This window comes from Mus musculus, chromosome 15, assembly GCF_000001635.26.
Source record: "Mus musculus strain C57BL/6J chromosome 15, GRCm38.p6 C57BL/6J".
NCBI classification, from domain to species: domain Eukaryota; kingdom Metazoa; phylum Chordata; class Mammalia; order Rodentia; family Muridae; genus Mus; species Mus musculus.
The window spans coordinates 57,829,156-57,844,830 of record NC_000081.6 but is presented as its reverse complement, the minus strand read 5'-3'; the positions used below and the strand labels follow the sequence as shown (position 1 = coordinate 57,844,830).

Here is a 15,675-nt window from a genome sequence, read left to right as displayed (position 1 = left end):
GCAAGGTTAGTTAAACAGTGATTTACATTTCTCACACATAAAGAAGTTTGAAGGCAGGCATCTGCCCCATCTCATGGGCATTAGCTTGTACAGGGCAGGAGGAGAGGAAGGGGAATGACCGCTACACAGTGCTCTTCTGCTCGTGTCCTAGTAGCCACCTTAGCTGCAAGGGAGGATGGGAAGTCAAGTTCTTCACCTACTGAGAAACAGGTATGTTTGTGAGGTTACAAAGAAGAGGGGTGGGGTGGGAATGCAAAAACAAGCAAGGTCTGGGGGCCTGCTAGGCAGCCAGTCCAGCTGAAATAGAACGCTCCAGTCTCAAAACATACAGTAGAAAGTGATAGAGAAGAACAAGTGACGGCGATCACTGACCTGTGTGTGTGCGCGCGCGCAGCACGTGAGTGCGTGTGCACGTGCACATGTGCGCACGCCCATGAACAAGTATGTCTAACCCTAACACAAACACACACCTACACACCTACACATACACACACACACACACACACACACACACAGACACACACACACACACACACACACACACACACACAGACACACACACACACACACAAATTCAAAACAAAATAACAAAGAAAGAGGAATTAGCTGTTAGCCAGGCAACCAGTGGCGCCCACATGTGTTTCATCTCACACTGTGAAGTCAGAACCATGATGGAGCACTACCTTAATTATTATGAAGCTGACAGGTAAAGGTCAAGTTGATGAATCATTGTTCGTTGTTAAAGGTGGAATGTGGCAGAATGGCAAGGTTGGTGTGTATTTGCCACCTTGAGTCCATTCCATGGACTGACCTGTTTCCTGGAGCATCGGAAGGATCTGATCAACAGAGGCTTTTGTGCTGGGACTTGGACTTGGCAGTGGCTGTTTTGAGGCAGCAGCAGAACAGAGGGTGATCTGAGAATGGTTATTCCCTTGCCTTTATCCCTGCTGGGTCACCGTGGCTTACATTGTATCTCCTTTCAGGTAGCCACCGTGGCTTACATTGTATCTCCTTTCAGGTAGCCACCATGGCTTACATTGTTCCTCCTTTCAGGTAGCCACCCTGGCTTACATTGTATCTCCTTTCAGGTAGCCACCGTGGCTTACATTGTATCTCCTTTCAGGTAGCCACCGTGGCTTACATTGTATCTCCTTTCAGGTAGCCAATGTGGCTTACATTGTATCTCCTTTCAGGTAGCCTACTCTGTACTTCTGTCCACTACTGGTCCTTTGCTTTTTCTAGACAAGCTCGTTTCCTCCATCCTTAGCTGTTTTCCCAAACCCTACCTACACCATTGTAATTGTAGCTTGAATAAGTGCCCCCAGGTTACGCAGTGTAAGCTCTACCTCACCTGCAAGGATCCAAACAAAGTCTAATCCTTGAGGTGCTTGCTATGGAGAAGGTTTTAGAATGATGGAGGGAAACCTTATTCTCCCCATAAGAGTTTAATTCCTTCAAAGTTGAGAGGAACCAGAGTCCTCTTCCACGCTGTGGGATATCTGATTCTAAGGCCTTCTGGAAAGTGCTCAAGTGCTTAGTCATGTGTACTGACCCCTCCCACATTACTAGAGCCACGGTTCATAAGGGGGAGGCACTGTGAGGTGTTTTACATGGGGATCTAACACTCCTGGCTCCAGATTGTATTGTCAGGCCACTGAGAGCTGTCATTACCAGGGGGCTGTGGCAGCGCAAGTGTGCTAGATAGAGAAGTGTGCACATGCCTGCTGGACCACACCCGATCTCCTTTGCTCCCTTCTGCTTCTCTCTCCTGGCCACTGGTCTACATGCTGACGACAGGGTGGTACGTGATTGGGTTTACCACTCACCCATACGTGGGGAGGAGCTATCCAATGTCTTCAGTGTGGCCTCTTCACCTTTAATGACCATGCCGATGACCTGGGCACCCTGTGCAGTTGCTGCTGCTGGAGATCTGGGGAGCACATTTGAATGTGGACAATGTAGCGCTGCACCACCCAGCTCTGTAGCCACCCACTAGCCCCGTATGTCTCTTTACATGCATTTTATCCTCCTTGCTTTTTCTCTTGTCACCTGGTTTAGCAACCGAAACCCAACCCACAACTTTGTTTAGCTCATGCCAAATGGGGAAATATGTTACATTAATGTAAATGGAAGAACAGGGAGATGGATGTTGTTAAGAACTTTGGACTTTAGGGACTCAAATGATGTCACTGCCACCATTTAGCATCACCTGCATCCCTTCTGGATGCCACTCCCTTCTTGACTTTTTGTGCCACATAGACTTTTCATTTATACATTGGCTTCCTATCCTGGCAAGACCTCTAACTTTGGGAGGCTTGTTGTATGGCTGTCTCCTCTGGCTTGATATGTTCTCTCCTAGAGCAAAGAGGGAGGGAGGAGGGGGAGGACAAGGGAAAGAGTGAGGAAAAATGCTTATGAGTCTCAGGAAACTTACAAGGCTCAGGAGGTAAGGCTCCTCTTGAGGTTGAATACCATTAAGCAGAGGCCCTCAGCAAGTTGCACAGAGAGCTGCAATGACTCAGCTCTTGTGAGTCATCACCCAGGCTAGGTGATAGGTGATAGATGCTAGGTGATATATATGCCCGAGTTACCGGCACTCTTGTAAGAAGTCTCTGTAAAACTTACTGGCTCATCACGCTAAAATTGGAGGGACCATTTATTTGGTCCTGTTGTTGGTGCCCTAGCTCAGGGTGCGTAGATAATTTATTCATGTGTCCTATAAAAAGTCACAGAAGCTGGCAAAGCTCCTGGCAAATACTACCACACTCACCATCTACCCTGGAAGAAGCAGACTTTCTCCTAGAACCTGACTGGTCCAGCCTGGGTTTTGTGTGTGGCCTTGTATCTGTGTAGGCACACTAGAGTGTGACGGCTGTTTCCCGGTGGGGGAAGTGAATCCCCATGACGGACTGCCCCCACCCTCAACAGAAGACCTAGCACAGAAGAGAAAATCCCTGGAAAGAAGTGCTAGGAGTGCAAAGGAGCCACAATAGATAGAAGCAGCTGCTGGCAGGCTCTGCCTGCTGCTCTTTCCCACCTCCTCAGGACCCTTGCCTGTCCCACACAGTCTCTCTCCCGGGCCCGCCATTCTGGAGAAGCTCAGCTTGATACATTTTGTTGGTGGTTAAAAGGACAGAGCCATCTTCCCCGTGCTTTTCATCCCTGACTTATTATCAGGGCTCTTTTCCCCCAGGTTGCTACAGACATTAGGCATTTGATGGTGGCTCCCACGGACTTGCTTGAAGGATTCCTTTAAATGGCTTCTGAGAGGCAAGCCTAACTGCAAGGGTGGTAAATAGCAGGAGGGAAGTGCAGCCACCTGTGGAGATGTGCTGGAGACATTCATTAATGGGAAGGACAAGACAGCATGGGAGTGAAGAGGGGCCAGGTGCTGGTGACACAGAGAAAAGGCAGTGCAGGGACCAGAACTAGCCAGCTATGCCAGCCTCTCCCTCTCCCTCCCTCCCTCCCTCCCTCCCTCCCTCCCTCCCTCCCTCCCTCTCTCTTTCTCTGTCTCCCTGCCTCCCTGCCCCCTCCCTCCCTCCCTCTCTCTCCCTCCTCCTCCCAGTTCTTGTTTTCTCCCTCCCTCACCCCTCTCTTGAATTCTGTTATAAGGTGCTTTAGTCATGGTGTTTCATCACAGCAATAGAAAGGCAACTCAGACAGTAACGGGAGGTGGGGGTGGGGTGGGGGTGGGGGTGGGGGTGGGGGTGGGGGTGGGATTGGCTTCAATCCCTTAACCACCTCACCTTCATTTCTTTACACTCCTGGAACTCAGGAGGAAGCAAGATGTGCAGAGGCTAGCTTCACTCGTGGTAGAAGGTGTGGTAGAAGGTGGAAGCTCACCTATTCCCTTCCTTGTGTCTGGACATGAGCCTATAGCCTCCGTTTTAGGCTGCCTGTCCTCTTCTCTGGCTGGGCGGACACTCAGGAACCCTGCTTAGGTCTGACTCTTAATGCACCTTTTGGTTTCCTTTCTCAAGAGCCTTCTCTCTAACCAGACCCCTAAGCCGTTGGCCTCACCGCTCGTGACTTGGCACCACATGTAGGAGACATTCTGCAGGCGTGATCTGCAGGCAGCCAGGCTACATGGCACACCGTGCTTCTAAATAAGTATGGCACACCGAGGTCCTAAAGTCAGAACACTGGATTCTGAAGTAGGGTGACTAGCCAGTAATTGCCTTTGGATGAGTCTGCGCTCTACGTGTTTTTATGTGATTCCTCCACTTAGAGGCTCTGGTGGTGTGCACGCTCATTGTCCAATCTAAGGTTCTTTGCTAACCAATCAAAGTACATAGGCTTCCACTATGTAAGTGGTTGCCCCTGTGCAACGAAGCAGGCACTGTTCCCTGAGGTCAACTCCAGAATTATTTATCTCCACTCCATTTACCAAGCCACAGGCATGGCTGTCTTGTGGCGAGAAGCCTCAGTAAAGATAGCAACCACAAGGGTGTATGTGACAGAGACTGATCTAGACACTAGAGACATTCGACATCATGGGTAAGAGTCGACTTTGACATTGGAGAGTCTTGGACTCTGTTCTAAGTTCAGGATGACATTGGTCATGATTCTCAGACTAAACCAGATGCAATGCAAAGTAGCTGGTGGTAGCTCATCTAACTAGGAAGGGAGATGGACCTGAGGTCTGAATCTCCTTGTGGTTGATTGTCTGACCATGGTATCCACTCCCCTTTCTTCTTAGGATAGGGCTTCTCCTTCTCACTCTTGGCTACTTGGCCAGCTTTTCTTATAGCCAGGTGTTACCATGACTTTGAATTTTGGTCACGGGAATATGAACAAAAGGGATAATAATAATAAAAAACCAGTTTATGCATGTCTGTGAGTTTGCGCATGTGCGTGTGCATACACACTCATACACTTAAAAAAAAAACCTTAAAAATATATGGCCATAATGAATTGGCAGTGAGAGGCGGCCACGTCAGGACTACAGGCTGAGGCCTTAGGAGCCAGGCGACAATAAAGAACAGGGAGCAGAGGGAAGGTTAGAAAAACGTTTAGTCTTTGCTTTATTGAGTTACAACAGATGAGCAACAAGTTAGAAAAACTGCTTTTATTCAAACTCCCTAGCATTTAATTTGTGCAGTGTACTCCAGTGGGGTCGGGGGTCTGCGGGGTGGGGGAGGGGACAAGGACAGCGAACAGAATCCCTGTCTCCACATTTACACCAACTAGATCTCTTGGCTTTCTTTCTTTAAAAGCTAGGACTAACTAAAAAAAAAAAAAAAGTGCACTCAGGTATCTAAAATTGGCCCAACACACGCACGCACGCGCGCACACACACACAGACACAGGAACAACAACAACAACAAATCAATCCATTAGTGAGGCTTTGAGCTGAAATCTTGCCAAAAGCCACACCAAGAAAAGGTGGTGAGAAGAGAAAAGAAAAGCAGGGATGTTTACCTCGGTACTACACCTAGGCCGGGAAGACCACTCTCTTAATTTCCCAAGAGTGATGGTGACATCAAGTGTTGTGGGAGCCCTTTCTGCTGGTATTTCAAAACGATTTGTAAAGAGGGCAACCACCTGTTCCCCAATTATCCAAGGCAGTTGAGAAGCCAGCTGAGGCAGGGTCCCCAAAAGGCAGCTGGGGAACTGGGAAGGGTTTGATGGGGAAGGCTCTTTGTGAGCTCATCCCACTTTGCGCCAGACGTCAGCCCTTCCCACCAAGGCATCTCCCATGTCAAACTACCTTAAAGAAGAAATCCGTCCTACCTAAAATCCAGTAGATACAGTGGTACTTATGCTAATGCTCCCTCCCCCTCGTTACTAAAGTGAAAGGAAGAAAGAGAAAAGAAAAGCAATGTGGTTAGCCCTCCTTCCTGGGGGTGAAACAAAACAAAACAAAACAAAATGCAAACGCCTTACCACAGAAGTGCTGGAAAAAGGAAGTTGCCCTCGATTAAAAAGGTAACAAAATTCCCACATTGTATAAATCAGTTCCAGTATAGCAAGAGGCGGGGCTGGGGCGAAGGCAAAGGCTACGCACAGGGACCCATTGAAAACGCAGTAGTAGGACTTTGGCACTATGAACAACTCCCACCCAGCCTCTGGGAGGGACATTGAGAGCTCCGGAGTTCCTGTGGCCTCCAGGCACCACTGAAGCACGCCTGCTCAGAGTCGCTGGTGAGGTGGCCCACAGCCACTGGGGCGGGGCTTTCTTCTCTCTTCAAAGACAGAGCACCTCCCTCGTCAGTGCGGAGGTTCAGACCCGATGCCCTAGAGGGATGACACAAAGCAAAGAGATGTCAGAAAGAGGACTGCCATCTTCTAGGGGTGGAAGGCTTCTTCGCAGGCCTCCTGCAGGGTGGGAACACCTTCCAAAGCCTTTCATGGGGTTTGAAGGAGGGACAGAAGCCCTTCAAGCTGGGGCTAGGTTTGAACCTCAAATGCCCCCTGTGGCCTATCTGTGTTTAAACACATGATCCCAAGCTGCTGGGTTATTTTGGGCAGCTATGAATACATTGGGAGGTAAGGCCCAAGGGGAAGAAGCAGGACACCTGGGGAGGGTTTTGGGGTATATGCTATCCCTGGCTGCTTCCCGTTCTTTCTGCCTTCTGTCAATCACACGTTCCTTCCCACTGCCGGCATCTTTTGCCACGATCCAGACCCAGAAACACAGCTCCAAATCACTATGGCCTGACCGCTCTGAACTGTAAGCTAAAATTCCAATTAAGTCACTCTTGTCAGGTGTTCTGCTATATTCAAGAAAAGCCTGACCTACAGGGTCTCAAGAGATACTGCCTTGTTTTTTCTGATTTAGGAGTAACTTTAGAGGCACAGGGCATAAGCTGACAAGGTGCGCGCTTGTGTGTGTGTGTGTGTGTGTGTGATGTAGAGGTCACAGGACAACTTGCGGGAGTCACTTCTCTTTTTTCCTGTGTCTGCTCCAGGGATCAAACTCAGGCTTGGCAATCACCTTCACCAGCTGAGCCATCTTAGCGGCCTTCCTTAGATAGATTTTAAAGATGGGTGTAATGATAATGATGATAACGATGATAAAATGTTGAGCAATGAGGATAAAATGAGTCCTTGGGACTGATTGACAGGCCAAAAGTCTGACCCAGATAAAGGGAGACAAAGCTCCTCCCATGGTTCCAAGCTCCGCCCCTCTGCTGGGGTGTAGGACATCAGCCGTCAGTTGTGCAGAGGGGTGCTAGGCTGCATTTACCCTATGCCCCTGCTGTTGGGTGCTAGGCTCGCGGGAAGCACAGATGCACTGCTCAGGGGACGCAGCCTACGATGCCTGGGTGGGGGCTCGCAAGGTCCTGGACATCCAGATGCTGCTGGGTCTTGGGGAGTTGAGGCCTACAGGCAGAGGGCGATGAATGAGCCCAGGGCCATGGGATGGGAAAGTCCATCTTAGCTCATCAGCAATTGTCCTTAGCTTAGAGGTGATTGTCTGGGAACATGGAGGGGCCTACGGTGGTTCTTGATGAAAGAGACAGTCCATTCTTATCCATATTGTTTAGTGACTGCTCATCGTGAGAAATGGCTGTATAGCACTTCCTCAGGGTGGGCCAGAGATTAAATACCTTTTCCAGAAAGGAATGTTCAGAAAGGGAAGCTTATTGGCCAAACCCTCAGGGCCTCTAGGTACCTCATTAGCATGGAGAACTCTGTTCTGATGATCTAGGTGACCATAGGTCACATTCCCATGTAGGGAGTGTGGTCACGTGGCAGGGGACTGGTCCGAAGCAGGTGAAGCTCCTACCATTCTCTGGTATGAGGTTCCAGGACTTCCAACCAGCTCGACCTTACCAAGTGTACTGGCTAGTTTTGTGTCAACTTGACACAGCTGGGGTTATCACAGAGAAAGGAGCTTCAGTTGAGGAAATGCCTCCATGAGATCCAACTGTAAGGCATTTTCTCAATTAGTGATCAAGGGGGAAAGGCCCCTTGTGGGTGGGACCATCTCTGGGCTGGTAGTCTTGGGTTATATAAGAGAGCAGGCTGAGCAAGCCAGGGGAGGCAAGCCAGTAAAGAACATCCCTCCATGGCCTCTGCATCGGCTCCTGCTTTCTGACCTGCTTGAGTTCCAGTCCTGACTTCCTTGGTGATGAACAGCAGTATGGAAGTGTAAGCCGAATAAACCCTTTCCTCCCCAACTTGCTTCTTGGTCATGATGTTTGTGCAGGAATAGAAACACTGACTAAGACACCAAGGTTTCCTGGCACGCTCCACTGCCCCACCTCCCCGCCTCTTTTTCTCTCTCTTCAGTTATCCCAACTACATGTGCATGGCTCCAGACCCTGAAAGCATTTTTCAGCTCTCTTGGACTCTAATTCTCCTCTGATGTTCCCAGAGTAGGTGGCCGTGGGAGGGCTCAGGATGTGGGAACTGGCAGAGCTGTCAAAGTGAGGCTGGAAATGGGAGCCCTGTTTACGGGCATCAGATGCTCATGGTCCAAACTTAAAGGCCAACAAGTGCTCCATAGGCTAGTCTTGTTTCCTTTACAGTGCACGGTCCTGCTACGTGTAAAGTGAGAGTGAACGAGTCTGTGCTCCTCACAGTCCTATTGTGTGCACATTGAAGGAAGCATGGTTGACAGAGCTAGTTCTGATCCCATGGTCCCCTTCGCCATCTGCAGCAGTCATTCTTCCGTCAGTGTATGCCAGTATCGGGCTCCTGATCAGAGAGAGGCCCTGGCACACTGGGTATGGTCCTGCTTCCGTGTTATTGAGGGGCATTCTTGGGTCACTCTGCTTCCTCTCTGTACCACCTTGACATGCTGCTCTGGGAACAAGGCCCAGCCTCTATGAAGCCTCAGGCCCCTCAGGAATGAGATCAGACATGGGCGGGGAATATTTTGCCTGTTCTTTTCCATTTCACCAGCTCGCTGTTCTTCCAGTCCCTGACCTCATCACACACAGAGTTGTCCCCAAGTCACACATCCAAGATACCTTCCAGAGTGGCCATCACATACTGCCTTCAGTTGTCTGGTTGATTGTATGTGGGTGTGAGGTGGTCAGGCCATTTGTGGTACCCGTAGTGTTTGGTGCTGGCCCTAGCCACTATCTCCCTGGAGTGCACACATGGGATACTCAACCGGCATTTGTTAGTGAGTGGAAACGCAGAGCGAGCGAGGAGCTGTTCCAGCCGTAACTGCTGTCCAGCGAGTGACAAAGTCCACCCTGGAGCCTTGGTTGTTTTCTTTATAACCTATCACTGTGCTGTGTCTGGGTAGCCCTCACTACTTCCCTAGGGAGTCTTATCGCTTGGTTGGATACCACCCAGCAGAGCAGGCATGCCCCGTGGGTCACCTCACCCCAGAGCTTTGGAGGAAACTGCAAGGCCACTAGGCACACTTTCTTATGGCCTCCATTAGAAAGGCTTTACCACAAGGAAATCCAACCTCAGTATAACCCAGGGACAGGAAGCCTCCTACATCTGTCCTGAGGATAATTTATCATGTTGAAAATACTAATTCTTTGGCAAAATCTGTTTCCCTAGTATTCTACATGTTGGCAAAACATGAAAAAACAAACAAAAATCAAAACAACAACAATAACAAAAACCCCCAGAATCAGCTTTTTTTTTTTCTTTTTTCCACCATAGGACTTTCTTTCCAGCCCCTGAGAACTTGGGAGAGAATAACTCCATTATCTGAGAGAGATGGTGAATATCTTCCCATAACATATTCTTATATTCTGTCTGTCTGTCTATCTATTTGTCTATCTGTCTCCCAAACTACCCTATTCCTCTACTTCAGTGATAACTGGCTGCTGGTGACACTATGAGGCTGAAGATAAGTCCCTTGTCCTCTGTGGCTGCTGGCGTGCAGATGTCCATTCATGGCTCATCTTGTCCATCACATTCCAGGGAGGAGCTGGAGAGCCGTTGGAAGCAAGGATGAACGCTTTCCTAGGTCTGGTACCGTTTCCTCTCAATGGCCTCACCATACTCAGTCTAGCTTGTTCTTAAGGGTTTACTGCTGTGAACAGACACCATGACTAAGGCCACTCTTATAAGGACAACATTTAATTGGGGCTGGCTTACAGGTTCAGAGGTTCAGTTCATCATCATCAAGATGGGAGCATGGCTGCATCCAGGCAGGCATGGTGCAGGAGAAGCTGAGAGTTCTACATCTTCATCTGAAGGCTGCTAGCAGAGTACTGGCTTCAGGGCAGCTAGGATGAGGATCTTAAAGCCCACACTCACAATGACAAACCTACTCCAACAAGGCCACACCTCCTAATAGTGCCACTCCCTGGGCCAAGCATAAACAAACCATCACCAGCCCCCTCGGGACAATGCTGTGTTCTATGTGGATATTTTGGGAGGTCGTCATCCAAGCCAGCCGCAGCCGTCTCTCAACACATTTGTTAAGGGAAGATGCTTTCCTTGTGGGGTCAGAGGGGATGTACAGCCACTGTGCCCGTATCTGAAGCTGACAGTTATATCTCTTAGACTCTAAAGGTTAGGCTTCTTAGGGCCGTGCAGTTACGTAGGCTGGGACGCTGTTTCACCAATGAGGGAGCAGAAAGGGAGCCTTGAATCCAACTTGCCCAGGGTTCAAAAAGTACCAAATGTGTCCAGATTTGCAGTGGGGCATGTTAAAATGCCCGTCACACTGATGTGCCATAAATCCTGATTCCAGTGGCATGGAGCCTGGGAGTCTGGCTTTGGTCTTTCATCTGGAATTTGTGTGTGTGTATGTGTGTGTAGATAGGCTAAGCAAGTGTACTGCTTACTCACCGAGGGCTGGCTCTATGCTAACCATTTCACCCAATAATCATGGGTCCTCTGTTGCTGTTGGGAAGAAAACTGCTTTCAGTTTAACTGTGGTTCCTTCTGAACCTGTAAGCCAGCCCCAATTAAATGTTGCTTTTTATTAAAACAAAACAAAACAAAAAAAAACTGTGGTTCCTCTGTCGGTCACCATAAGGTTTTGGATAGGGGTGGGTTCAAGAGGATACAGAGCTAGATTCCTGGGGGAATAAAGGGTGTACTAGAAGAGTTTTTTAATAGCCATGGCTAGAGAGACAGAAAGGCAACAACATGGGGGAGACTCTGAGGATAGCTTAGGCCCCCGTGACAGAGACAGACAGCATGGCCAGGGCTCGGAAGACAATCAGAGCCGGTGTGGCAGAGGAGGGAGTCTCTTCTTAGAGCTTTGAGGGTAGGGATGGGTTTCATTGCAAGAGCCTGCAGCCATGCTCTCTCATTCCCAGATTCCCAAGCAGAGGCATGGAAGGGTGGAGAGAGCAGGGTGTGTTGCTTTGATGTACTCTGACTCCCCCCCCCACAACCCTCACCCTGGGCACTGGGTTGTCTATTATTTAGGGGCCCAGAGACCATGTCTCAGCAGGATGCCTGTTGCTATCTGTGAAAGTGAGAGAGAAGGCTGCTGCAGGCATTGTAACCCACCCAGTAGAGGCTAGATTCTAACTTTACATTCTGACAGTAATCCTCCCCCCCACTTTACTGGTATTCAAAACCTCGCATGACAATGTATACAGTCTGGTGAATTTGGATGTACACATATTCACAATAGTGTCAGTGTAAGCATATTTGTCCCCTGCCAAAATGTTTCCTCCCTGGTTATTTTTTTCCTGGTGGTAAGGACACTTAATATGAAATCTGCCCTATTAACATATTTGTAGTATATAATACCTGGTTGTTCACTATGGCACTCTAGGCACTTCCACAGGACAGCAGATCTCTAGAAGATACTGCACCATTCTACCCACAGTGTGACCCTCAAGCTCCCCCAACACCATTCTCTTGTCTATGTCTAAAGCTCTCCATAACATTTCCGAGTCATTTGTCTCCTTGGGGGCAGAGGGCAATGGTCTGACTTTAATTAGAACTCAGGAAGAGAACTTAAGTTGACATGAAAGGGGATTAAGCAACTTCCAAGGCGACTTAGAAAACTGTCATTCCAAGCTGACCCCAGAGCAGATCTGGGTCCAGTTTGCCTCATCTGGCTAAAGCTCTCATTTATAGGATAGCTTGGGGGCAGGGGGCTTCTGAGTAGGAGAACTTGCTGAGACCCAAAGGTTGGGTAAATCCCACCCCAGGCTGATCAGGGGGCTCAAGTGCGGTTGGCATCTATGGGCCATGTGGCTCCTTCTTCTCCCTTCCACTGGCTGGCAGAACCCACTGGGGTATAAGAGAATCTAACTACAGTGGAATCAAATCTTAGTTCTATCAGGGGGGACTCTGAAAGTGGCATTTCAGTTTCATTTCTGTTGCTGTTATAAACCCCCCTTAACCAAAAGCAACTTACGGGAGGAAGGGTTTGTTTGAGCTTACTATTCTAGAGCACACACAGTCCATCATTAAGGGAAGTCAAGGCAGGAACTTGAAAGCAGGCCTGTCTGTTAGTCCACACCACATTGCCTCTGTCTAGAAACTCACTGTGTTCACAGCCAAGGGAGTAGTACAAGCAGGGACTATAGAGGAGGCTGTTGGCTGGTCCCTAGACTGGCTTATAGTCACTTAGCTTTCTTATATAGCTGGGACCTCCGACATGAAGTAACGACTAAAACATGCCCATAGGCCAATCGGGTTATACATCTAGGTTTGGGTTTGAATCCTAAACTACTTTCTATCTGGATTGACTGTGGGTAAGTCATCTTTCTTTGCTTCTTTCTATGGGCCATACACGAAGAAACTCACGCTGACTGCAGAGTTACTGAGAAGGATGAATGATCGGGTGTAAGGTGCTTGAGTTGTGCCTGGCATGGTCAGTCCTCAGCGAATGCCAGCCCATGTTGCTGTCACAGGCCTCTCAAGCACACCCGTCTTGATATACAGTGAGTGGATGGCATGAGCTTGCATGAGACGGGTCCACGACAGAAAATGCCAGTCTGGAAAGGCAGGAAATAACGAGCCAAGCTCACCATATGCAAAGGCAAAAAAAAAAAAAAAAAAAAAAAAAGTTCACAGGTGTCTCTACTGAACAGGTGCCGCCGCTCTTAATGCCGGCACCTAGGGGCGCTCATGTATTATCTCATTTAATTCCAACAACAACAACAGCAGCAGCAGCAGAAAGCTCTTTAGGTGTTACAGACTGGCCCGTATGTGCATATCATAGCCCTGTATTTGCAGATAAGACCTTGAGGTAGGTAACTGACTATAGAAGAATTACATCCTAATCTAATAGGACTGGGTAAGCAGAGAGAAAGATCCTGGGGGGTGTGAGCACACAGTGGAGAGTCCATGTGGGCATGGACTGAGAAGGCGGCCTTCCGTAAACCAAAGAGTGCAACCTCGCTGGATACTAGTGGCTCTGACTAGCTCTTGACCGTGATCTTCGAGCCTTCAGAACTGTGAAAAATAATGTTACTTAAGCATTCTGGGATTCTGTTATGGGAGCCTCACTGAGCCTTACAGCAACTAAACGGTTGCTGTAATTCATGCTTTGGTGTTGTCCACCGTCACTCTCTCCCTTCACCCACCCAGAGACTCAGACTTCCTCAGCAGGGACACAGATGATGCTGAGCACAGTCCCCTTTTCTGGGGAGCTACAGGAGTTTCATGAGCATCCGATCTTACAGGGAACTTTGGACAAGTCTATGGATTCAGTTTTAAGACTACTTTAACCGAGTAAATATACCAATAAAGCAAACCACGTGAAAGTGCTGGTTTCTTTGGGCACTGTGGTGCCCAGGGAGTGGCACTATTTGAAGGTGTGGCCTTGGAGTAGGTGTGGCCTTGTTGGAGTAGGTTTGTCACTGAGGGAGTGGGCTCTCAGACCCATCTCCTAGCTGCCTGGAAGCCAGTTTTCTCCTAGCAGTCTTCGGACGAAGATGTAGAGTTCTCAGCTCTTACTGCACCATGTCTGCCTAGACTCTGCCATGTTTCCGTCTTGATGAAAATGGACTGAACCTCTGAACCTGTAAGCTAGCCCCAATTAAATGTTGTCCTTGTAAGTGTTGCTTTGGTCATGGTGTCTGTTCACCGCAGAAAAACCCTAAGACAGGTATTGAGAAGTTACACTTTGGCCATAGTGTTTTGTGTATTTGGCTTGTGTGTTTGGCTTGAGTGACAAGTGTCCTCTGCGGGTTCATGTGCTTGAACACTTGGTTCCCAGCTAGTAATGATGTTTTGGAAGGTGCGGAAGCTTTGCTAGGTAGAGCTTTGCTGGAGGAAGTGAGCTGTTTTATTTCAGGGTCCCATCCTCTTTCTCTTGGCTTCCTGACTGCTCATGCAAGGTGGCCAGCTGGCCCCTGCTCCTGCCACTGTGAGTCTCCCACCATGATAAGATGTATCCCTGGAATTCTAAGTAGGAAAGAGCCCTTTCTTTCCTTAAATCACTTCTCATCAGGTATTTGGTTGCAACAAGAAAGGTAACTGTTACAATAGGCAGCAGTGTGGTGTGTAAAGTATGGAAGTTCCTTAGAAACAAACAAGCAACAACAACAAAATCCAGCCACCCTCCACCACAACATCAAACAAAACAAAAACCTAAAAACAGAGCTCTAGCTCTCTGATCTAGCTCTATAGCCAAAGGACTCAAGGGAACACAAACTAGAGATATCTACACAGCCATGTTGACTGAAGCCTGGTCCACAAGAGCCATGTGTCTATATGCAGTAAGTCTACAGTGCCTATCAAAAGACAGTCAGGCAGTCAGAACCCGATATTGTGCATGCAACACAATGGAGCATTTCATTAGAAAGGAAAACGAAATCTTGTCACAGATGGATCTGGAACTCGCTGTGTTAAGAGAAGTAACCCAGACACAGAAAGACAAACAACAAAAGCAAGGGAGCAAAACAAGCCAGCACTAGCCTTGGGAGCACCAGAGTGACTCGGAGGGAGTAAGAAGGAGGTGTGGGAGTGAAGGGGGGGACATAACTAAAGCATGCCCAAGGATGTCATAAAGAAACCCCAAGTCTGCACAAATAACATGGTTTTAGTAATTATAATTAAAACACAAGATAGAGAGATATCAGGAAACACACACACATGCATGCACTCACGCCCCCCATTCCATGATCCTTTGTTCTCTCTCTCATACACAGAGACACACACAGACACACACACATGCTCCATGATCCCTCCTTCTCTCTCTCACACACATATACATACACATACACACAGATATGCTCCATGATGCCTCCCTCTTTCTCTCTCCATGATCCCTCCTTCTCTCTCTCTCTCTCTCTCTCTCTCTCTCTCTCTCTCTCACATACACACACAGTCTCTCTCTTTCTCTCTCTCTCTCTCTCCATAATCTCTCCCTCCCTCCTTTTCTCCCACCCACCCACATATTCCATGCTTCCTGTCTCTGAACTGTTTTGGGATTCTACCAGCAAGAAGGCCAACACCAGATGGTCACTCAACTATGCACTTCCAGGAGTGTAGCCCAAATCAGCCTCCTTTCATTCGAAACCGTCCAGCCTGCCTTACTAGCTGATGGACAGAGACACCCATGACTGAGTGTCTCTTCTGCCTGTGCACAGGGAACCAGGGACTGAAGAGGTGAGGTGGGGCCCTTGACTTCAAGAGTCTAGTGGGGAAGAGAGGAGGAAAACTAATGATTAGCATACATTCATTCATTCATTCTCATTCATTCACTCATTTATATTCATTTGTTCACTCATCTATATATCGACAACTAATCTGTACAGTGTGTGAGGGATGGATATATATGTATATTTATATATATGTGTGTATAAATATTCTGGACCCTAAGTTGTA

General features: G+C 48.4%; 1 protein-coding gene across 3 annotated transcripts in view; it reads right to left on the bottom strand.

Moving 5' to 3' along the window:
- Positions 1-4,998: 4,998 nt before the first annotated feature.
- The window catches only part of Zhx2 (zinc fingers and homeoboxes 2), a 145,166-nt gene continuing 134,489 nt past the window's right edge, over positions 4,999-15,675 (bottom strand). For all 3 annotated transcript variants that reach the window (NM_199449.2, XM_011245688.3, XM_011245689.3), the window contains exon 4: positions 4,999-6,240. The gene's annotated coding sequence lies outside the window, so the exon portion shown is untranslated. The remainder of the gene's footprint in view (positions 6,241-15,675) is intronic.